At 30.1% G+C, this 25,868-nt stretch overlaps 1 protein-coding gene across 1 annotated transcript in view; it reads left to right on the forward strand.

The window, feature by feature from the left end:
• The first annotated feature begins 3,311 nt into the window (after positions 1–3,311).
• LOC127282129 (uncharacterized) overlaps positions 3,312–25,868 on the forward strand; it is a 64,286-nt gene continuing 41,729 nt past the window's right edge. Inside the window, exon 1 of the mRNA XM_051306219.1 lies at positions 3,312–3,614. The gene's annotated coding sequence lies outside the window, so the exon portion shown is untranslated. The remainder of the gene's footprint in view (positions 3,615–25,868) is intronic.

Consider the following 25,868-nt stretch of genomic DNA (forward strand, 5'->3'; position numbering starts at 1 on the left):
ATTAATTTATAAGCATAAATAGTTTTTTATAGGTACTGGTTAACATTATAGATAGAATATTATTTATAGTGATTAAATAATAATGAGTGCAAAAATGTTTACGTTTATCCATTTGTATAATAAGTCTTAAAAATTAAATTCGTTTCTACATAAATTACAAGTTAAAAATAAGATAATAATTTCATTTCTTTATGTTTAAATGTTGTTAAATATGCATATACTGTTGTTATTTAAAACTTGATAAGTATTGTTATTTTTTATTTATTAAAAGTCAACTTTATCTTCAAACTGTTTTATCAGTAACACATTTCTATATTTTTTTAATATTTTCATTGTAAATAATTTATATCAGCAGATATATGTATATAATATGACAGAATAAATATAAAATTTTTAGAAATAATTTTTTTATATTGTTTTTAACAAAACGATCATACATTAACCTTAAACTAATAAAACGAAAGCACATTAAAAATCCAATTGTTTAATAAAAACTATCAAGAATATGAATATTTTTTAATTAAGTATATCAGATAATTTTAAACACGGTAATAACAATAAAATAATTTTACTGGGTTTGCAATAAAAGCAAATAAGCATCGTCACAGCTTCCGTAAGATACGGATACGGATCACGCTACGAAGCACACTACGAGGCACGCACTGAAAATTTAGTGACTTTATTTTTAAAATTAAAAGTTATTAAATTTTTACTAGAGCAGGGTACGGTAGTTGACGAGAATTGTGACAAATGGCGAGTGGGGATAATGGAAACCAAGCAACATTTATTTGCTTTGCCGTTTCCAAATTAACAAATAGTAAGGAGACCGATCTTGTTGTAGTAGCGCTTCTGAAAATGTCCGAGAAACATGCACGATAAGTGCCCTTGTACATGTATCTATGGTATCTTCCAAAGATACACGTGTGAAAAATGTTGATTTAATTTTTGATTGTAAATAAGTGATTTTTAGAAATAATGGTGGTAAAGTGTTGTTATTGTCATTGATCCTATTACAAAATATATCCTATTTACAAATTTCAACCATGGGTCCACTGATTCCTTCAAACGTCCCTGCTTTAGAAAGTGGGAGAGAGTGTGGGATAAGTCGTGTCTTTCTCTCTCTTACTTTTTTCCTTCCCGTCTCTCCACAGTGGTGAGCGGTCCATTTCTATATGTCTATGGTTCGGTCTCCTTAAGGAGCTTCTACAATAGATCGAAAACACAAGTCGAAGTGCAAATCCCATGAGTGCAAGAGAGATAGAGAGTATCTCTGTCTCTTTTGCACTCATGGGATTTGCACTTCGACTTGTGTTTTCGATCTATTGTAAAAGCTCCTTTATACTACTCTATGCTATTGGAGAAAGGCCTTCAAGAACTATTAAGGCCAACGCACAATAGTTTCGCGAACGAGATGCATGAGATAGAAAAGAATACAAATATATATCTCTGTCCTTTTCTAACTCATGTTTCACGTTCGCGAAGCTGTTCTGCTTTGGCCTTTACTCTGAAAGTTTCCAAGGAGTACGGAAACCCTACGGCTCACCAGCGCCTCCAACGCAAGTGGCGATATTTCGTACCACTAGTGTGACGGAGTTCGCCCAACATAAGGAGAGCCCACTGCTATATTATGCCCACAGAAAGTTAAAGCTGATTTCTACGGAAGCCTGTACGGCTCACGAGCGTCTCGGACGCAAGTGGCGATGTTTCGTACCACAAGTGGCACGAAGTCCGTCCAACTTGTGGCAAGTTCGTTAGTTCGTGCCACTTGTTGGACAGACTCCGTGCCACTTGTGGAAAGTGGATTTCTTGAAGGGTCATTCACAAATATGACAATTCCGTTGTATTCTGTTGCCGTCTATTTCGTCAGTGCTTTTCTACGGAAGCTACGGAAGCCTGTACGGCTCACGAGCGTCTCGGACGCAAGTGGCGGTGTTTCGTACCACAAGTGGCACGAAGTCCGTCCACCTTGTGGCACGAAACACCGCCACTTGCGTCCGAGACGCTCGTGAGCCGTACAGGCTTCCGTGATTTTGAGTTCAAGATATGACGTCAGAGGCCTGGAGGGACAATAAACAGACGACACAATGTTATACTTGTAAAGCGGTCACACCTCGGCTGCAGGAGCAGTTGCCTATGGCAACCGTGTAAGAGTAAGAGAGATGGAAAATCTTCTATCTCTCTTACTCTTACACGGTTGCCATGGGCAACTGCTCCTGCAGCCGAGGTGTGACCGCTCCATTATACTACTTCGTAGTTCTGATATTGGCAAAAATTAATTATCAATATTTTAATAAAATTTAAATTATATTAGTACTTTTTTTTAAATTGAGAACGAAAGCACATTTACAATGTTAAAATTTTTTACGAAATTATTGCAAATAAGATAATATTATGTAACACAACTGAAAGTTTTCAATTGACCAATATTTAAATATTTTATTTATTAATTAATACTTATTTACCAACAATAAACCAGAAAGTAAATAACAAAAAAAAGTTATGTTACCATTGATGTGGCTACAATGTCGAAAACCTGGTTTTCTACAGTACTATACGTATAATACGTTATTTATGTATTATACGTAGAAAACCTCCAGAAAAGCTCTTTTACCCATCTCTGGACTGTATCCTAATAGAGCGGTCACACCTCGGCTGCAGGAGCAGTTGTCCATGGCAACTGTGTAAGAGTAAGAGAGATAGAAGATTTTCCATCTCTCTTACTCTTACACGGTTGCCATTGGCAACTGCTCCTGCAGGCGAGGTGTGACCGCTCCATGAAGGTGCTTGTATTGGGATCTGAAATACTGCGATACGCCATCTGGTGAGAGCCTCGTTGTGGTGGCCATGTTTTCATTCCGTGTTTCTCTAACATATACAAAAGAAAGAGATAAAAAACCAAGATGGTTGTCACAAGAAGGCTCAGGGGTGGGTCAGTTTCGCGTGATTTCTGATTCCAATACCTCACCGATCCCGAGTAGTCTATCGTTGTGCAGCATTGGAGTAAAAGAGTCAAAAGATAATTGTGTTTCTTTTACTCCAATGGTACACGACGGAAGTATACTCGGGATCGGTGAGGTATACAAGCGCCTTAAAACAGATTATACTTTCATCCTTGTTTCACTCATAGATCTTTTCATGCTGATCATTCTGTCCTTATCTATCGCATAAAATGACGCATGAGTTGAAGGAGGACAGAATGATCATCATAAAGAGGTCCATTGTCCAACTCAAAATGCTGCGTTCGAACGCAGTCATGTAAACACAGCCTAACTTCGTTTAAACGTGTATTCATTACCCTGATTATCCAACCACTAAAAATTCGAAATCAGTTTATACAAGTTTTTGCAGGTTTATGTGGTCGACGGCATTCAGTTCGGTATACACTGAAAAGTTACATGAATCTGTTGATAATAACTCATAATAGTTATTAACGTATAAAAATATGATCGTAAAAGATAATATAGTTAATAATTTGGAAGTGGATTAACTGATAATATTTGTTGGCGTTGAAAATGACCCAGTTGAATACATTTTTTTTACGTTGAAACAGTCTACTGTTTTTTTTCTTTTACCATTTGTACTGTTCTCTTTGAGTTTTCTTCTTCACCAAAAAGGTACTTATTTCTTTTACTTTTATAAAAATTTACTTGTATTATAGCAGGAAAATATTGTTTTATTCTGTTTGAAAAAATCTAAGGTTATGTGATATGAAGAGGTACTACTTCGTGATAAAAAATTATTTATTGACCGAAGCAAGAATTTTTTTGTAAACTTTCAGTTCCAATTAATCGTTGCGATATTGACTGCTAGTAATCTTTAATTAATATTTGTTTGTAGTTTCAATATAATCACACCCATAAATTGGGTAATTATTTAACCGAAAAACGAAAATATGAAATGTGTAAAATTATTAAAAACAAAGTTGACTTTAATAAATACGGTATTCTTATTTATTAAATTACAATTTATAATTAAATAGTATAGTGTAAAAGGGTAAAATCTATTATTATTTATAATTGATAATAAATAATACTAATCAAAATAATTATTAGATTTTTTCCTAACCAAAACTTATTTTAAAAGATGTTTACTGAAATTTCTATTCCTTTAAGTCATCGGTGGCAAATCATTTGTTTTTTTTTCAAAAATATCTTGATAATTTAAGGAAATCCACCCGTTTTGAAGCAATTTTTCAACAATTTTTTAAAAATAACTAGCTACTTATTTTTTGACATAGTTTTTTTCGTTATTAAAACCCGTAGGTCGAGTTTTTTTTAATTTTTAAAAATTACTAAAATGGCATTCATTTTTCGAAAAAAAATTTTTTTTTTGATCTTTTAAAAAAAAATAATCGACTTTAAAACAGGTGGACCTCTTTAAAAGGACATATACACTCTCTTTAATTGAATCAGTGAATTTCACTGATTTGGTATACTTATAGCTGATTAGCAGTAAAATTCTAAAACGGTGTTATGTTGTACTTTTTGAGCGTTTGCAGAGATAGATTTTTAACATCAATAACTTCGTAATATTTTCGAATAAAAGGTTCAATAACACTGGTCGACAAAATTTAGGTTTTTTTTTGCCACAAGAGTAAACGATGGTGATTCTTATAGGATTTTTGACGTAGATTACGAATCTGTAAATGAAATTGTCCCATCACGTCTCAATTTTGAGAAAAACGGGCTCGAAGTGTCAAAAAATCGCATTTTTGGCACTTTTTGAAGCACTATAAAAAAAGAACGCGACGTGATAAACGGCTCAAATATGGCTTAAATAAGAACTAGTACCCTCAACTTTAACCTCCAGAAGCAAAAAACCATGTACCAATAACTCAAAATTATGGGCAACATTTTTTTACCGCGTGCGCGTCCAGCAGATATTGTTCCCACGATAAAATGAAATAAATTGCTGAAATCGTCGTCAAAGGCACAAGATCGATTTAAATTAACTTCAAACTGGTTACTCGGGGGTTTTCGGGGTCGCTGATTACGAATCTGATGTTAGTTTTTAAAAATCCAATATGGCAGATCCAATATGGCGGACAATTTTTGGAATAACTTAACATATTAGTCTGAAAATCGTTACTCGGGGGTTTTCGGGGTCGCTGATTACGAATCTGATGTTAGTTTTTAAAAATCCAATATGGCGGATCCAATATGGCGGACGATTTTTGGAATAACTTAACATATTAGTCTGAACAATGAACAATGAAAAGAACAACTTTAACTACACATTAAATAAAACAACGACATCGAATTAAGTAAAGTTTAAAAAATATGTAAAAACGCGTTGTAACTTTCGTTTTTTATAACTGAAAGGCTTTTAAATGTCACAAGAAAAGTTGAACTGAAAACAAAAAACGATCAAGCGAATTAATACGGCGTGAAAATGAAAACAACAGAAAACATCAAGCTTCATTTTTAACGGCTACTTTTTTCGTCCACAAAAAATTAGAAACAAACTGACAGCGAGCTCATCAATTGAACTCCTTGAAAATGTAGAAGAAATAAAATTAAAATCCTGAATGGTGCAAAATAAACGAAACGTCACATTTTTATCTCAATAAAGTTTTTTTTATATTGGATTAGTAAAAAGAAGTTTCATGTAACTGCGTAAAAAAGAAAAAATTAAATTATTCATTAAATAACTCCTTTCAAAAAAATTTGTAGTAATTTAATAGTCAAGCCATGTTAGTTCCGCCATATTGGATTCTGAAAAACTAACATCGGATTCCTATTCAGCGACCCCGAAAACCCCCAAGTAACGATTTTCAGACTAATATGTTAAGTTAATCCAAAAATCGTCCGCCATATTGGATCCGCCATATTGGATTTTTAAAAAGTAACATCAGATTCGTAATCAACAACCCCGAAAACCCCCGCGTAACAATTTTCAGACTAATATGTTAAGTTATTCAAAAAATCGTCCGCCATATTGGATCCGCCATATTGGATTTTTAAAAACTAACATCAGATTCGTAATCAGCGACCCTGAAAACCCCCGAGTAACCAGTTTGAAGTTAATTTAAATCGATGTTGTGTCTTTGACGACGTTTTCAGCAATTTATTTCATTTTATCGTGGGAACAATATCTGTTGGACGCGCACGCGGTAAAAAAATGTTGCCCATAATTTTGAGTTATTGGTACATGGTTTTTTGCTTCTGGAGGTTAAAGTTGAGGGTACTAGTTCTTATTTAAGCCATATTTGAGCCGTTTATCACGTCGCGTTCTTTTTTATAGTGCTTCAAAAAGTGCCAAAAATGCGATTTTTTGACACTTTGAGCCCGTTTTTCTCAAAATTGAGACGTGATGAGACAATTTCATTTACAGATTCGTAATCTACGTCAAAAATCCTATAAGAATCACCATCGTTTAATCTTGTGGCAAAATTTTGTCGAACTGTGTAATAGGTCAATTGAATCGTTTTTAAATATATTCTCCAAGTTATTCATAATATTTTTAAAGATACATAAAGATTTTTTAATAAATAATGCAAAAAAGCTATGTTTTTGAAATTTTTCAATTTCAAAATGATAATAACTCTTAATAAAATAACAGTAGGATATTTGCTAATAGAACAAAAGATGCGTTTAGAAAAACTCTACAACACTAGAGATAAATACCTATTAGTGTCAATACATTTTTTTAAGTTATGGGCAAAAATCGATTTAAAAAAAATTTTTAAATCCAAAAAATAATAGTTAATCTTTATTAATATGGCTCAAAGTACTCTCATTATTTGTCCGCCAGTGAGAACTACAATTTAAAAAAATAGCTCTTATAGTATTCGAGGTATTTAAGAAAATGTAGTGTACACACACACGGAACGACATTTTTTAAAAATGTGATTTTTGGATTCCTGAGGTCGAAAAACATAAAGATACATCAAAAAATCAAGTTCCAAAAAAAATATGTAATATATGAAAATTATTCGTTATTTCTTGAATATTTCAAATATGTAATAAAAAAATAATGTTAAAAAAATTAAAAACCAAGTCTAAAAGGTGACTTTTCTCAAAACCGAATTAATCGATTTTCGAATTTTTTCTTTTATTATAATCATTGACAAATAAGGAAATTTTGCTCTCTTATGCCAAAGTGGTGTTCTTTAGGGTATAACTGATATTCAAAATTATTTCAGACGTTGCACAAAATTTATATAATGAAATTAAGAAATGCAAAAGTTTCAAAACTCCATTCCATTAGTATGTCATTTGTTCTGTTCTGTAATTGAAGGTTAATTTTTAACAAGTGTAAAAGTCAAATAAAAATGAAATTTTTTTTTATTATTTATACTGGATAACTTCAACACAATTTTTCCATTGCTGTTGCAATCCTTTTAAATTATGTTACAAAAACTTGATGTGCGATAAGTGAACAACTATTTAATAAACTCTCGACGATAAATCAAAAAATATTTTGATTAATCTATCGAAAATTTGTTATATTTACTTGCGTTAAAAAATTATTTATATTTGTTATTATTAAATAAATAAACAGCTGTAAAATTTTATCCGATTTATTAATAATAAAATTGATCAAAATTAAATTATTAGATTGTAAGCTAAAAGTAGTTCTGCTTAAATTGAAAACATTTCATAAAATCTAATTTGTGTTCTACAATCATAACATGTTTACGATTTACTAACCAAAATTGTTTTTAATTTATTGTCGAAAGTTTATTGAATAGTTAGTCATTTATCGCATATCAATTTTATGTAACATAATTTAACCCTTTCGTGCCCCCGAGTTAAATTAAATTTTTTTCGAATACTTTAAAGTAAATCAATAAAAAGTCAAGGAGAAAATCCTGTTTTATTATTTCTTTAGAAAAAAATTTACCAAATATTTATGAAATGTTACTTAATATCATGAAAAAGTTTTCTGAATAAATAACTTGATACTTTTGTTTATATTAGGCTTAAGGACCATAAACACTCACTGAGCAAAAAAATTAATAACGTTTTTAGAATCTCATAACATTTAAAAATGATTTTTAATATTATATACCATTCATTTTTGACAATCACTTCATAAATTTTTCTATATTTACTCTGAAATTTGGAGGCCCATGAATTATCTCCAAATTTCAAATGGCCTAACACTGAATTAAACTAAATTCAATTGGCCTATAAATACAAAGGACTAATTATTACTTAGCCTGATCTGTATATCAACTAATTCTCATTTGGCCTAAACTTCATTTGTTACCCATTTATGAACACAAAGCATAAGAGAAAAAAGAACAAAAACTTGTTTTATCACATTTCCTATCACGCTTCGCGGTTTTAAGCAGGTTACAAATAAAGTTTAGGCCAATGGAGCAACAGGATGGATTAATGATAGAACAATTAACAATAAGGATACAGTAATTAACATTGAGCAATAAGCATTAACATTGAAATGAATATATGGGGTAAAATTCGTATAGCGTACTAAGTGAAAAAAGGTTGATCGGATCGGACTGTAACAAATAAAGTTATCGTAATTCTGACGTTACTAAATGAAAGTTGACATAATTCAGCATCCAACGAGCCCTATATGAAGTATTTTGGATTAGTGCGTTGTTAATAATCAATTGGCTAACATTGCAATTTTTTATAAACAATCCTCTAATCCAAAATAGTTCGTAGCTTCAGAATTGCAATCACTTTATTTATTTTTAAAATACTTCATTTTTTATTAACATTAATTAATTAATTAATATCTCCTACAGTTTTAGAAAAACCTAACAATACTTCTTGGTTAAAGTACTCACCCCTAGGGCTAAACTATGTGCAAGTTACAGCCCGATCCGATCAACCTTCTTTACATTCTCATCATAAATGAGAAAGTATTCATTTTGGTCGATTTTGACTTTTTTCTAAATGAGATACATCAAAAATTTTATTTAATTCTAAAAAGTTACTTTTCTCAAAACCGAAGTCATTGATTTTCGATTTTTTTAACGCAATCATTAATGAATAAGAAATATTTTCACATTTAAGCAAAAGTGGTGTTTTTTATCGTTTAAACGATATTTGCAATTATTTAGGTCGTTGCATAAAGTTTAGAGTATGTATTTTAGAAATGAAACCACTTCAATTTCCATTTCTTTGGTAAGTCATTTGTTTTGTCTTGTAATTAAAGGTTAATTTTTTAAAAAGTGTAAAAGTTGATAAATATTCTTTGATATTGTATTATTTATACTGGATGACTACGAAACAATTTTTTCATTGCTGCTGCAATCCTTTTAAATTGCAACATTATGTTAAAAAGAATTTGCGCAAAATTAATAAACAATTTATTCTATAATCTTCCGACAGAATTAAACAAAAATATTTTTGTTAATGAATCTAGAGTATGTTATGATTGTAGAATACGAATTTAAGTTCAAGTGTTTTTAATATTAACCCAATATTACTTAGTTATCCATTTTTTCAGTATTTCGTACCTGCTTTCTTTCTTTATTTACTGTGGCTTTAATATAGCTTTAATTGGTACCATTTTGTTCAAAATTGACTTGTCGTTTTTAAAAATAAATTATTTAATACTTCTAATTAATCATTTAATTAAATAATCCCGTGTGGAAAAGTGATGTGGGCCGTCAGCGGGCCCCTTATGGATCGCCCTCATGGAAACGACATGCTCATCGATGAGGGCACCCGCATGGGTCCTCACGTTTGCCCTCATCTTGCCCTTAAGTTTGCCTCAATGTTTTTTAATCAACAATATTCATCATAAAAAACTTAAAATTTAATAATTAAGGGTGCAAAACAACCCCTAACTTCAAATTAGTGTTGTTCACAGAATTAAAAGAACAAAATAGAGTCGTAGATTGTAAATTTTTTGGGAAAAAAGTAGGCAAAAAATTTTCTTTTTGATTCCCCCTCAAAACCCAATAGTTGAGAATTCTCGATCTCACTCTTATTTGCCACCATTACTGTGCTGAAAATCAGAAAATTACCAAAATGGGTCGTAGATTGTAATTTTTTTGGGAAAAAAGTAGACAAAAAATTTTCATTCTGCTTCCCCCTCAAAGGCCGTAGCAGGATAAGCATAGGAAAAGTGCCCCCACATGAATCAGGTCCATATTAGGGAATAAATTTGTCCTATTATGAAACTTATTTTCACCAAGTTTCAAGTAGAAAAAAAATTTTGCTTTTTAGTTACACGCTTTTTTTGAAAAATCCAAAAATTTTGATTTTCTCTGAATTGTCTGAACCGATTTTCATGAAAAAAATATATGTTGTACTATATATAAAAACAGTTTTTAAAAAAAATTAGCGACCAAATTCTGTCACAGGAAGGCAGTAAAAAAAATTTTTTTTACATTAAAACAATTTTTTTTGGTCGAATTTCTTTTTGCACCACCGCCATATTATTTCTGTAAAACCTTTGTCACCTTAAAAGTAACATATATTTTTGCCAAGATGATTGTAAGGGTACTTCATATTTTAAAAAATAAAAACCTATTTTTGGCCTCTAAATTGTACAATTTCCTTTAGAAACGAGGGGCCAACATTTTTTTAAATTCAAAATTTGTTAAAAAGTTCATTATTTCTGCATATTTATTGTAAATATTAATTTTTTTTAGTCAACTTTTTGCAAAAATTTACAAAAAGGTAAAGTTGATATTGCTGACATTCGCCAAACTAATCCCGTTTGCCCAAGGTACATCACGTGGAGGTTGTCAGATTAGTACCTCATACTATTTACACTATTTACACAACTGTTTATTAACATTTGTTATTTACAATGCGTACCTACTGAGGTTACTGTTTTAATTTGCGTCGCTGTTTTCGTCAATCACCGGATTCATTTCGTTTTTCATAAAAAGTTTGCTTAGTATTTCAGCAGGTCTGACAATTTTTTCCTAAATATCTTGCATGCGATAAGTAATAAATGATTGCTGCAACATGGGAACAGCAGCTAACTGTTCTGCGACCATTAACACATTCGCAAGCATATCTTTGGATCCCAGCTACTCCAATAGTATCGGTATTGTACTCTATAAAAACTTTATATTGCTTACGATTAACATGCCGTGATTGCACCTGAAGCTTCAGAATGTTTTCTCGATCTTTTACAAATTGCAGATTTACAGTGCCTACGGATGTCATTATTTCAGCCAGGTAAGATACTGATTGTGAGAGCTGGTAAGAACCTGTAAATAAAATCTTTAAATCGTTTTCGGTAAGTTCTGGAAAATCCAAAATATCATTAGATGAAATACTTTGATACATCAGTTTCTTACGACACTATCCTTTCTCTTGAACTTCGTTTGCCAAAATATTGTCAACATCCACGTGACTTTTCATCCTTGTTACAATTTCTTCTGCGTTTGTTGCATCCGATATTAAAGCTTTTCCGAATTTATTATGAAGAAAGGCTGCAATTTTAAAGTACAAAACTACTTTTGGGAGAAGTTTATTATCTATGACGAGATCAATCAATTTATGCTTTTGCTTCTTATTTCCATAAACGGCTTCTACAGCCCAGCGCACTTTTGTCACTAATCGAGACTGATTTGATTTCTTACATGATAATTGTTTTCGCTTCCCCTTTAAAGCAGGCATTAATATCTTGTACCCTTTCGATTCAAGATCTGCTACTGCATCTCTGAATCCACGATCGAGAATAAATATATCTTCTTTCTCCATCAATTTGCTTAAACCATGTGGATCTTGAATGATATTTGTGATAATTTGAGCATCATTTTGGTTTGCTTCCAATGGTCCTACCATGTCCATCACAAAACCGGTGGTTGTACAAATTGTAAAAGGTTTACATAAAGGAACCTTTTTTTGCCCTGTATACGATTTGCGTTGGTAATCATTATTACTGCTCTTCTGATGACGAGTATATATGTCCGTCACATATCAACATTAATTTGTCGTCAGAGTCGAATAATTTTTTAGCAACATCGCTGGTATGGTGGTCAATTAAATCATGTCTGGAGATTGCATTAATTCCGAATCGTGTCGGTAATACATCTTCTTCAAAAGATTTGAAAACTGCTGCAGAGTATTCAGAAACTAATTGCTCCTGCTCTATTTGAAGCATTGCAGCAACTAGTTTGTTGGAATTGCCTGTTCTTAATTTTGTTAGAAATACTACAAGAGCTTGCGTCACATTACATGTTTCCCTATTTCGCATAGAAGTCAACATTTCGCGCAACTCGACAATGTTCTCCCATGTGAAGCCAGTCAAAATTTTTATGTCTTTATCTGGTAAACAAAAATCGCCAGCTCTGTCAAGAACTGTTGTATCACACTAAATCCTTAAGCCGTGTAATAACTCTGACAGCTCTGAAGTTCTCACCTTTGAGAAATTCGAGTAAACCCGTAAAAGATTGAGTTCTTCCTCGAAAAATCGTTTTTTTATCAAATGAGATTTACAAGCTCGATTACCATGTGGAATGTAAATCGCTGTTTTAATGTAAGCTTGCGTTCGTGCTTTTTTAGGAATTAAAGTCAAATTCTTTGTCTCATGACACACGCAACAATATTTGTGTGATGCTATTGTTCTCTGTATCTGCATATAAGCATATTCCGTGACATTTTTCTTTTTTAGACTTTCAACAACTTCGAATGTTGTATCATTATCATCTTTTGATTCCATTAATTCAGTATCAGCCTCAGAAGAATTTTCACTGTCAGAATCGGTTTGAGATTTACCAGCAACGTCGCTTTCAGGTATTAGATTATCATCAGTTAATTTTCTCTTTTTATACATGCAAATGCGGCAAGCACCACATAAAATTGCATTAATAGCAATGTTTTGTCCAAAACAGCGGGATGCATCATCTGCTTTCTCTACTGAATCTAAGATTTTTTTACACCCTTTTACTTTTTTAATGAACCTTGCACAAACTACGCATTTTTCATTTACAATAATGTTCGAAGACATTTTTTACGATATTTTATTCAATATACCTACCTGTCCGCTTATATTGACATCAATGTATCAATCATGTACGACATTCAATATACCTACCTTGTACCGTGTCCGCTTTAGTCGATGGCTAGGAGGAAAATGCAACCTCTAGCTGTCTCCGTTATCGAGAAGAGGTAAGTATAGTGGGGAGGTGCCCTGTGATTGGTTCACGCTTTAGCCAGCAGCGGACGAACACACGCTGATCCTTGTTCCAAAGTAATAATGGATAAAATTCTAGGTAATGTGGAAGATTATTTTAAGCAATGCAGAGAGTTTTGTAAATTTTTGCAAAAAGTTAACTGAAAAATGAATGTTTGCAACAAATATGCAGAAATAATGAACTTTTTAACAAATTTTGAATTTAAAAAAATGTTGGCCCCTCGTTTATAAAGGAAATTGTACAATTTAGAGGCCAAAAATCGGTTTTTATTTTTTAAAACATAAAGTACCCTTTCAATCATCTTGGCAAAAATATATGTTACTTTTAAGGTGACAAAGGTTTTACAGAAATAATATGGCGGTGGTGCAAAAAGAAATTCGACCAAAAAAAATTGTTTTAAAAATATTTTTTTTACTGCCTTCCTGTGACAGAATTTGGTCGCTAATTTTTTTTAAAAACTGTTTTTATATATAGTACAACATATATTTTTTTCATGAAGATCGGTTCAGACAATTCAGAGAAAATCAAAATTTTTGGATTTATCAAAAAAAGCGTGTAACTCAAAAGAAAAATTTTTTTCTACTTGAAGCTAGGTGAAATAAGTTTCATAATAGGACAAATTTATTCCCTAAATATGGACTTGATTCATGCGGGGACACTTTTCCTATGCTTATTCTGCTACGGCCATTAAATAGTTGAGAACTCTCGGTCTCACCCTTATTTGCCACCCCTATAGTGGTGAAAATCAGAAAATCACCAAAAACAGGTCGTAGACTGTAATTTTTGTGAGAAAAAATTAGGCAAACAATTTTCTTTTTGCTGCCCCCTCAAAATCCAATAGTTGAGAAATCTCGTTCTCACCCCCATTTGCCACCTCTATAGTGGTGAAAATCACCAAAAAAGGGTCTTAGATTTTAATTTTTTTGGGAAAAAAAATATTCAATGAGAATTCTGTTAAATAAAATTTCTATTAAATTGAAATTTTCTTATATAAAAAGTCATGTCAAATTAATGACTATATAATGAGAATTCGTTAATTGAAAATTAGTAGATCAAAAGTAATATATTGAAACATATTTTTTCTTATACAATAAAAATAATAACAATGATGTTACTAATATTATTATAATATTTATTACGTTCTTATTATATGATTATGTATTATATTAATTTTTATTATTTCATTATTCTTATGTAAAGGAAAAGAATATAATACTAAAAAATAAATATAATACTTATCACTGAAAAAAATATGCAGAAAGTTTTGGAAATAGATGAGATTGGCTTTAATTGCATTCTGGAGGTGAGTGTGGCGTGGATATTCGGCTGCGTTCGTCTCAGCTCGGTTTCTTACTTGGCACTAGCCCCGCCTCGCCGCTCTCCCATCATCAGACCCCGGCGAAAGTCTATAACGGCTTGAAAAGTAATTTTTGTTTTTCTCGACCTATTCGTTCTCCCTCCATTCGGACCGAATTTAAACTTGCTTGGGTAAGAAAATGAAGATACAGATATTTTATGTTTATGTTAATATTTATCATATTGTTGACGCGGTCCTAAAAAATTTGAATGGTTTTTTTCATTTATTGAAAACTGAAAAAGTCATGGACAGGATTAATGATTTAAATGATATGGTTTTAGTCAGGAATTAAATTATCATTAAATTTATTTTTTAACTTCCCGTGTGGAAAAATGGTAAGGGTCCCGCGAGGGGCCGCTATGGATTGCCCTCATCCCGTATGGAATCCATAGGGGCAACCCCTGCAGGAGCCCTTAAAGGCGTGACATGCTTTCCCTCATGGATTCTATATGGATTTTTACGATAGCCCTCATCTTGCCCTTAAGTTTGCCTTAATGTTTTTTAATCAACAATATTAATAATAGTTAATTAATAATAAATAAGCTTAAATTATGAATAATAATAATACATACAATAAATACATAAATTAAAAAATATGTAATTTCTTTATACTGTGATCGGATAATTTCGTTTTTCAACTAATTCATACATAGAATTAATGATTAAACGCAAGCCTGAGAAATTAATAAATCTAACGCAGGGAGGGAATCGAACCTACGGACTATTAGCCTAATGCTTTATCAACTACGCCACGCACGCTACGTGAAAACGAATGTTAACTTTTTAATGCTATTTAAACTTGGAAAATACCTAGGTGAATTTTCAAAAACAGTGAAAATATATTTTTATTAAAACTGAGTGTCTAATTGTGTGACTCACTGTGTCGTAGTGTGTGACTAATTGTTTGATTAAGTGTGTGATTGACTGCGTGACTGAATGTGACTAAGTGTGTGACTAACTGTGTGACTAAGTGTATAACTGAGTGTGTGACTATGTTTGAATCTGACTGCGTGACTATTTGTTTAACTGAGTGTGTGACTCACTGTGTCTGAATGTGTGACCAACTGTGTGACTGAATGTGTGATCAAGTGTGTGACTGAGTTTATAACTAAGTGAGTGACTAATTGTATGACTGAATGACTGCGTGACTGAATGTGTGACTATGTGTGAGTCTGAGTGCGTGACTGTGTGTGTGATTAACTGCGTGACTGAATGTGACACTTTGTGACCAAGTATGTGACTGAGTGTGTGGTTATGTGTAAGTCTGATTGCGTGACTAATTGTGTGTCCAACTGTGTGACTAAGTGTGTGAAAGGAATGTTTAAATAAGACAAACAATTATGATTGAACAAATTTTTTATTTTAATTATTTTTTTCATTCTAACCAAAACTTTTTATTTTAATCTAAATTTTTATTTTATTCAAAAAATTTTTTCAGCACATTTTTTTGTTTAATTTTTTATTTTAAATCTCATCGGAAACAATTGACATTGCCTCCGTACTGCTGCAAGATGTCGTTGCTTCTATAGGAACTTCTGTTTTTTTGAATTTTTTTGATTGATTTTTTTGTTTTTTTTTATCAATAAAAATTTGATTTGTTCTGAGGACTCAGGTTAGCGCGCAATGTGGAGAAGATAAATCTCATACCAGAGAACAATCGTTCAACGCTAACCTGAGTCATTGGAACTGCGTTGACAATGTTTGAAATTTTAAATAATTCTGGGGACATTTGTTTGCGATGTTTCCAGTACGTAAGAATATTTTCTTTTCTGGAGATGCAGGGAACCTTTCCGAAATCATCTAATAATTTGTCGATCGATGTTTCCTCATCAAACCGACTTTGTCGCTGAGCGTCCATTTTTTTCTTTCTATCTTGAGGAGGTCGTCGCATTCTTCTTCCATTGATTCGGAATTATTTCTATACTGAATATTAAAAAAGAATGAAGATTATAATGTAATTAATCATTTTTTAAATTATTCCTGAAGAGATCCAATAGCCAAAATGTAAAAATTACATTTTTTGAAAAATCATAACTATTTAATAATAGGATAAAAGTTTCATTGACATATATAATTTACTGCTTTTTCGAATCATGCAAATTTTTTTAAAAAAAATTGAAATTCAACTCGTTTTTGAAAATCAAAAATTATTTTTGATTCTTTATAACAAATGACCATTTTTAGTTAATTTTTACCCCTTAAGGTGTATGCTGTTAATTAAAAAATGAAATAAAATATCGCTTTTCTGTTTAAGAGATTTTAAATAATTAATTAATTAGTAATAATAAGTTAATTAATTATTTCAGATCTCTAAAACAAAAAAAGACATTTTATTTAATTTGTTTATTAATAGCATATACTTTAAGGGGTACCAAATAAATAAAAATAGTCCTTCATTAAAAAAATCAAAGATATTTTTTATTTAATGATAAGCTTTTTGCAAGCCAACATTTTTTTAATTGGATCAATGCAGGAATTTTGCTTCATACTTATATTAATCTTACCATGTCCTCCTCAAATGTTTCAATTGAACTCGAAGAAGATACGCTCTCATCATTATTAGAAATCTTATTCCACACTTTCTTCAAAACTTGCTTAGCAATTTTACAATTCTCCTCTGACAGAAAAGGTAAATATCTTGCATCTAAGTACATGGATGCAAGTAATGCCTTATTCCCGAGGAGAATTTTTTCTCTTCGCTCTATTGTTTTCACCATTTCTGTCCGCAATTTGCATTCCCTCCAGATTCCAAAAAAATCACCTGGTAAAAGGTTTTCCTTTTGGAGACTGAGGGTTGCACTTTTACAAGGTTTTAATGCGGATAATAGATCCTCAATTTGTGACCATCTTGAGTCAGAAAGATACAATTGAGGTCTAGTACCCGCAAAATCCTTGCAAAATTCTTTTGCAGCTAATAACGATGAGAGCTTATCAGCTGTCGAGTTCCATCGTGTAACAACATCTATACGCGGTTTGTTTAGATTGTACAATCTGAGTTTCCCATTTATTTGACCCAAATAAATCGTATTTGGTTCAATTGAATAATTAATTAAATTGAATAAATGAATTTATTTAATACATAATGAGTTACTTGAAACTATTCATTCATTTATTTCACTTAAGTATTTCGTTTATTTGATACAAATAAAAAGTATTTGACACAATAAATTTATATAATTGATTTTAATAAACTGAATTATTTAATACAAATAATTCGTTATTTAATGCTAATACACTATTTTATCAAGACAAGTAAAAAAGTATTTCAATCAATTAAATATTTATTTGAAACAATAATAATGATTTCACAGAAAATTAAAAGGCATTAAAATAAGCTGCAACGCTTCTTATTTTAATCCAATTTTGCTTATTTTAATCCATTTTGGTATTAAAATAAGCAAAATTGGATTAAAATAAGAAGCGTTGCAGCTTATTTTAATGCCTTTTAATTTTCTGTGTTACTTGAAATAATTACTTTATTTATTTCACTCAAATATTTCGTTTTATTGAAAGAAAAGTATTTGATACAATAAATTTATTTAATTAATTAAATTATTTAATATAAATAATGCGTTATTTAATGTTAAACAACAACTTTTTTCTTAAATAGTTTTTATGAAAATTTATGCTTTTCGAGATATTTGCAAGCTTCCATAATTTTGGAACATCCTGTATATCTCATGAAAATTATTAAATTTATATTATTATATTATACATTATATTATATTATATTCAAGAATTTTATAGGAATTGGAAATTATATATATATATTATATATATATGGGTGAAATCACGTGAGATTTCCGTCAACCTTTTAAATTCGGCCAAATATATTTCTTTCTTGTTCTGTTGTGAAAAAAGGGATACGTATTTTTTTATTTTTTAAAAAATTTTCTAGTTATGAATTTTCAAAATTTCAGTTTCTTCAATGTAGACCAATTTTCAATGACTGATAACTCGAAAAAAGAATGGATTTTTTCAATTTTTGATAAGAGAAGAAAAGTTTCAGTTTTTGTTTTACTTTTCAATAATGTTAACAAAATTTTTTTTTATTTTTTATTAAAAAAATAACAGTTTTTTTAATTTGGATATGATATTTTGAATGATATTTAAAAAATATTTGAATATTATGATATGATACTAAGAAAATTTTGAAAAAAAAAATTTAGAGTGGGCCGATAAGTTTTATAGGTTTAAGTAAACATTTAAACACCATGCGCAGCATTTTGCGCTTTTTTGAAAATTAAAAAAAATTGTAAAATTGTTAAAAAATTTTTGTTAACATTATTGAAAAGTAAAAAAAAAATGTTCCTTATATGTAGAATTAGGAAAAAAAAATTTTTTAAATAATTTTGTTTTTCTCCCATTTTGACCTTATATATTTTTATGACAAATACATGAGCTCAAAGTGAGAGAAAAACAAAATTATTTTTAAAAAATTTTAATTATTTTTTTCCTAATTCTACACATAATAAGGAACATTTTTTCTCTAAACAATTTTTTTCAAAAGTCAATTGTTCATAATTTATCAACAATTGGTAAAAATGGGCCATTCTTTTAAATAAATGGTCATATCTTTTTCAAAAATCATCGTAGCCAAATTTTCCAAAAAGCGTTTAAAAGGTGATAAAATAAGCTTTCAAATGCCGTATCGAGAATTAAATTCTGATCATTTCTTCATAACCAAGATCAGTTTGAAATTTACAAAAAAAAATGAATATTTTTTTTGTTATTTTAAACAATTAAATAATGAAAATTTTTTTTTTATTTTCTTTTTTGTATCGTTAAAGTCAAAGATATAAACTTTAAGATGAATATTTGAGGAAGGTTACATCTTTATTAGAATTAAAGATACAAAACTTTTTGTAAAGCCCTAATATGCTGTAAGGTGGGCAAATATTATTGAGCGGCAGTGTATATATGTATAGTAAATAAATAAAATAAATAAGTCGCATACAATAAAAATTGTTTATCAACAAGCTGACTGTCTATTAAATGTTAAATAAGATTTCTGAGAAATTTAATTAAAATAAAATAAATATAGACTAAATATACAGGGTGTTTCATAACCGGGTACTATCATGAAAATATGTAATCATAAAATATTCTTTAAGTTTTTACTCAATTATTATTCCCTAACAGCATCCAGATATTCAAGAAATCCTACGGACGTCCTAGGGATATCCGGTAATTAGGATATCCAAGAGATATCCATAGATATCCTGAGGAAATCGTAGAGATATCCAAATATCCGGCTACGGCAGGACATTTTGCAAAATTATTCGGCATATTGAATCCGCCATTTTGAATTTTGAAAACTGATATCGGATTCGTAATCAGTAACCCAAATAACCCCTGAATAACGAGTTTCATGCAAATACAAAAAATTTTTTAAAAAATCGTCTGCCATATTGGATTCGCCATTATAAATTTTTAAAAACGGATATCAGATTCGTAATCAGCGACCCAAAAGACCCCTAAGTAATAAGTTTCATGTAAAGCCGATAATTTTTTTAAAAAATCCTCTGCCATATTGGATCCGCCATTTTGAACTTTTAAAAAACTGATATTGGTTTCTTAATTAGTGACCCCAAAAACCCTTAAGGGTACAATGATCTATAAACTTTGTTGAGTAAAAAAATATACATATATCTGAAAGGGTTAATACAATATTCATTTATGATATGAATATTCATATACTAAAATTTATAGAGTATTTTTATTAAATCTTAGTAATGAAATAAACTATAGAATTAGATAAATATTCATTTCTCGGAATTAATGAAATTTAAATGTTTGTATCATGTTGAATAGAGGGTTTAGAATCAAAACAAAATCTGAGTCTAATTAGTAACGTGTCAGAACACGTAAATGTATTACTATATATTTCTGTTTTTGAGCTTGGAACGAAATAAAATTTCTACTTATTTTTGTTTCTTTCCACAGCGAAAAATATTGTTACTTCTTATTTTTATTTCATTCCTCGGCACGAAATATAATTGCCTCTTATTTTTGTTTTGTTCCTTGGCACAAAATATAATTACCACTTATTTTGGATTCATACCTCGGCACGAAATATGATTACCTCGTATTTTTGTTCCGTTTCTCGGCACAAAATAAAATTGCCTCTTATTTTTGTTTCGTACCGGGACACAAAACAAATTTCTTAAGTAATTCAGTTTCATGCCTCTGGCACGGAACGGAACAAAATTAAAATTGATTTTAGTTCCGTTTCCGAACACATCCCTGTTAAAAACGCGTTTTTCGTTGTTCTAAATCATTGTAAACATTAATTTTTTGGTGATAAAAAAATTTTTTTTTTGATTTAGAAAAATTTTTGAGTAAGGCAACTGTGAGGGCAAAGAGCGGGGGCCCTCATGGTGCCCCCGTGGCTTCGTCCTCATGGATCTTCCACGTGCGCCCCTGTCGAGGACCCTGAAGTCTCAGGACATGATCGTGGCTTTTTCCACACGGGTTTTAATTCACATCATGATTTAAATCAGTCTTTAATATTAAAATTGTTACACTGTTTTTCAAACATTTATATTTGTGTAATTTTTCAATCAAGGCTTATAAAAAAGCATCAGGACAGATTTATATTTTTAATCAAGAAAATAAAACTTATAAAAAAATTATAATTGTCCGACAATTCATGTTTTTTAAAATCAAGATTTTTAAAAAAACTAATTTAGCAATAATACATATTTCAATAAGTAAATAACTTTCATGCAAATTACATCACAAGTTATAAAAAAAAGGTTAACTAAAATTATAAAAGAATTTTTTTTAAAAACATCAATGACTTTGATATACATAATTTCTAGTAAAATTTCTGAAATAAATAAATTGATACGTTATTAAATAGTTTATTAACTGGTGACAGTAGTTTTAACACCAAGATTTTTTTATCAATACTATAAAATATAAATTTTTTTTTCTTAACAGGTAAATAACTTTTGAAATATACGTCAGAATAATTGCTAGTAGATTGAAGAATGAATTTTTAAACTTCAAATTGACAGTGAAACGTTAAACAAATATAATGTTTTGAAAAACAGTTTAAAAATTTTAATATTAAAGACTGATTTAAATTATGGGTGTAGTTCCGAAAAAGGAACCCCTCCGATTTTAAGAAAACTTGGTGTACTTACGTAGTTTTTGCGCTAAATACGAAAATCATAGTGAAAATTGCCGCAAATTTGATTATCATGGTAAAAACCATAAAAAATACCATAAAATCATGGTTTTTTGCGTTTAGCTTATTCAATTATCAAAAATTTAAAAAATGCATTAAACAAAATACTTTCAGCCATATCCACCCCCTCTCGCCAAGGTTTTTTTAAAAAGAAAAGCGAGCAGTACCATATTCACCATTACTCAGCATCCAACGAATTCCGCAAAATACTTTCGGCCATATCCACCCCTTCTCGCCAACTTTTTTTTAAAAAGAAAAGCGAGCAGCATCTTACGCGGCCGAAGGCCGTGTTTAGTATTTACCGTTTACCGCTGCTGTAGACTCCACCCCACAATTTCCGCAAAATACTTTGGGACCATTTTTCTCAAAAAATAATGACTTTTGGTAAAAAATGCATAAAACATAAAATGTGTGTTTTTTAGAGATCTGCAACTTTTGTCTAAAACTTTTTTCGAAATTTTTTGTTTTTTACGAGATAATCGGAAAAAACCTTGATTTTATGGTGTTTTTTATGGTTTTTACCATGATAATCAAATTTGTGACAATTTGCACTACGATTTTCATATTCAGCGCAAAGAAATACGTACTCTCTAAATTTAAATCAGCGGAAATTTCGCTGATTTTCTCAGTGGCTTTAACTTTCACTGAGAATCAGCGACAACCGCTGGAAAATCAGTACATACAAAATTGTAGGTTTGATTCTGCGCAGTAAATTCTATCAAAGCGACGCGACATTTTGTGCATTACGCGTATATGTTTATTTATAAGATAAAAGTTGGGAAAATTAACAGATATCAAATAAAATTGTTAAAATAGTAAGTATATTCACAATAATTTTATGTGTCTTCCTTATTGTAAGTTTCATGTCAATTAGTACTTCAAATTAAATCCAATTTTGGCAATGATTTACTTCTGTTTACATCAGTTTTGTTTATATTTTTGTAAGAAATTTTATAAAATATTAAATAATGATAATTAATTTTATAAATTATTTTTTGTACCATGCATTATTATTCTTATTTGTGAAGTGTATGAATTTAAACTCATGTGAAAAATAATTGACTTATTTAAATTGAAACATAACCTCACTTATTTGCTTTACATGATTTTACACTATTATGTTATATTAATTATTTATAAAATTTAGACTTAAGTTTTCTTTTAAATTTGTAGAATAATAGTTTCAACGTGAAATGGATTCGGAATTTATCAAGAAACTAAAGGAAAATAATGTTACAGAGGAATGTTTACAAATTTTGAAAGGTTTGTACCTGTAAGTTGAATTTAAAAAAAAATTTAATATTAAATAATTTAATGCAAACTTTTTATCCTGTACAATTTTCTATTTTATAGGAAGGAACAAATTTGCCGAACACAGTTTGTGATGTGAGAAAAGAAGTATCAGCATCAGTCCAACCATATATCCTTTTCGTGAAAGGATTAAAACAAAACTCCTTTTTAGTCCAAGGGGATGGAAGTTCTGTCAATGCCTTCGACCTATTGTTTAAATTTTATTACGTGTTAAATCTTTGTTATCCACCCGGGTTGCAAATTTTTTATAATTTTATTGAAAATTATATTTATGGCCTTAACACAGGAGCTCAACGTGTTGTTGCATTGTTGCATATCAATTTGTGTAATATTATCGGGGAAGAAAACGAAGTGATTTTTATTTTTTTAATTAATGTATTTGAATAAAAAAATGAATAATCAGAAAACTTTTCTTCTTTCTTTTGTCACAAAAACTACTAGTAATAAATATTTATTTCACTGATGACTTCAGTGAAAACTAATAATTAAACCAGTGATCGTTCACTGATCACTTCAGTGAATAAATTTTTCACTGATTGAAATAGCGAAAATTCGCTGATTTTCAGTGGTATACTTATAGCTATTTCAATCAGTGACTATTCACTGAGAACCAGTGGGATTTCGCTGATTCAAATTTAGAGAGTAAGTACACCAAGTTTTCTTAAAATCGGAGGGGTTCCTTATTCGGAACTTTATCCAATTATGATGTAAATTAAAAGAAATCATTAGTCCTATCTATAACTTTTTCAGTTTTTAAGCACTGAAAAAACATCCAAAATGATCAATATTACACAAACGTAAAATATCTATATCTTCACTTTCTTACCCAAGCAAGTTTAAATTGGGTCCGAATGGAGAGAGAACGAATAGGTCGAGAAAAACAAAAATTGCTTTTCAAGCAGTTATAGACTTTCGCCGGGGTCTGATGATGGAAGAGCGGCGAGGCGGGGCTAGTGCCAAGAAAAGAGCCGAGCTAAGTCGAACGCAGCCGAATATCCACGCTCCCCTATCGAAAATTCCTATATAGGAAGCTATAGATGAAGCTATATAGTTAACTATATAGAAAGCTATGTTGGAAAATGGGACAGGCAACGATATAGTTTACGATGTAGTTTACTATGTAGGAAACTATGTCAATTCCGATTTTCTTTTTTTTTAATTTAAAAAAATATTTAATATTTTTTCACGCAAGAGTATTCTTAAAACTCTACTGAGAATTATTAAACAATTTTTAAATTTAAATTATAATTTAATAAATTATTAAATTTTAAAAGAGCATTTATAAATGAGTTCCCGGTTACACATATGTAACAAATCTAGATCTCTGTTACAAAAAATATATTTGTTTTTATTTAGCGTCAATAATATAAAAAAAAAAAAAAAATTCTTCCGACGTGTTGACTCTAAGACGCGAACCCTCGACCATCATAGCTCTCAACCGCACTGGGAGCGCCTTAACGGGCTCGACCAGGGGAGGCTATGAAATATCTTGAGAAAATGTCTCTTATAACGAAAATACTTTAAACAGATACTTATATTATTTTGTAAAGTCATCAAACAGTTTTTCAGATGTTTATTATTACAAAGAGTATATTATTGTATACATATATTTTTTTCCAATGGTATATGCGTTTTAATACCCAATTTTATATTCGGAGTTTATTAACATCATTTAATTTAGAATGACATGAATTTAAATTTTAATCAAGTGAACTCTGCATAAATTTCAATTTTTTTGGAAATAAATTAAGTAACAATGTTCGTATAGCAAATTTTTTTTAATAAACTAATGTAATTTGTATAATGCTAATACTTAATTACAACTCACTTTAAACCAGAATTTTCTTATATGAAATTAATGTGATCAAACATAAATTATTACATAACTACAATTCAATAATTATTTTTTTTTTAAACAAGGAAAATAAGTTACATTGACAGAATTCTCAAGTTTTTAAAAGTTCCAAAAAAAAGTTATCAAGCAACAAAAATTTACGCACAATTTTATTATTTTTAAACACTATAATATTAGGGGTACCTCCAATTTTAATAAAACTTGGTATACTAACGTATTTTGGTGCGTTAATTATGAAAATGATAGTGAAAATTGAAGCAAATTTGATTATCATGGTAAAAACCGACAAAATGTTTAAGGCGAAACTTGACCATAAAAAACACGTTAAAATCGTTGTTTTTTGCGATTATCTCGTAAAAAAAGCAAAATTTCAAAAAATTTTTTTAACAAAAGTTATAGATCTCATAGAACACACATTTTATCTCGTATATATTTTTACCAAAAGTGATCATTTTTATATGTTAGTTATGGTTTTTTAGATTTTTCTCAAAAAATTATGATTTTTGGTAAAAAATGCATAGGAGATAAAATGTACGTTTTTTGAGATCTACAACTTTTGCCTAAAAATTTTTTCGAAATTTTGCGTTTTTTACGAGTTAATCGCAAAAAAAACATGATTTTATGGTGTTTTTTATGGTTTTTACCATGATTAATCAAATTTGCTTCAATTTTCACTATCATTTTCATAATTAACGCACCAAAATACGTTATCCTATCGAAAATTCCGACATCGGAACATAGATTGTAGCCTACATCTGAAACGTTATCTAAATGCATATAGGAAACTATATCGGGAACCATATGGGATGCTATATCGGAAACTATACAGGAATCGATGTTGGAAATTGGGACAAGCAAAGATGTATTTTCCCATATAGTTTCCGATATAGTTTCCGATATGGTTTCTAAACTAATTTAAAAGAAACCTCTTACAAAGTATTTGTAAGCCAAATTGAGTAGGAGGAACTGGTAAATAACGGTGCTCCGTCAGTATTAAATGTAACAGTAGCGTAGCTGCGTTTATCGTTTTCACTTAAATTTTTCACAAAGTTGCGATATAATTTGCCAT

This window comes from Leptopilina boulardi, unplaced genomic scaffold (genome assembly GCF_019393585.1).
Source record: "Leptopilina boulardi isolate dan_hultmark-lab unplaced genomic scaffold, ZJU_Lbou_2.1 LbouV2_281, whole genome shotgun sequence".
NCBI lineage: Eukaryota > Metazoa > Arthropoda > Insecta > Hymenoptera > Figitidae > Leptopilina > Leptopilina boulardi.